Here is a 522-nt window from a genome sequence, read left to right as displayed (position 1 = left end):
AAAAAAAAAAAAAAAATTAGCCGGGCACGGTGGCGGGTGCCTGTATTCCCAGCTACTTGGGAGGCTGAGGCAGGAGAATGGTGGCATGAACCCAGGAGGCGGAGCTTGCAGTGAGCCGAGATCGCGCCACTACGCTCCAGCCTGAACGACAGAGCGAGACTGTCTCAAAAAAAAAAAAAACAAAAGAAACAAAAAACTTGCCTGCAGTTACCAACATTATCCCGGGCACTTAAAAATTTTGCTAAAAGGGCCAGGCGCAGTGGCTCACACCTGTAATCCCAGCACTCTGTCTGGGTGACAGAGTGAGACTGTCGCAAAAAAAAAAAAAAAAATCATATTGAGAGGTGACAACGTGCTGGCGGCCCTCGCCCGCTCTCAGCGCCTCCTCGGCCTCGGCGTCCGCTCTGGCCATGCTTGAGGAACCCTTCAGCCTGCCGCTGCACTGTGGGAGCCCCTTTCTGGGCTGGCCGGCTCCCTCTGCTTGCCCGGAGGTGTGGAGGGAGAAGCGCGGGCAGGAACCCG

The sequence above is a fragment of the Mandrillus leucophaeus genome, unplaced genomic scaffold (assembly GCF_000951045.1).
Source record: "Mandrillus leucophaeus isolate KB7577 unplaced genomic scaffold, Mleu.le_1.0 Scaffold234, whole genome shotgun sequence".
Lineage (NCBI taxonomy): Eukaryota > Metazoa > Chordata > Mammalia > Primates > Cercopithecidae > Mandrillus > Mandrillus leucophaeus.
Note: the sequence above shows the minus strand (reverse complement) of the source record.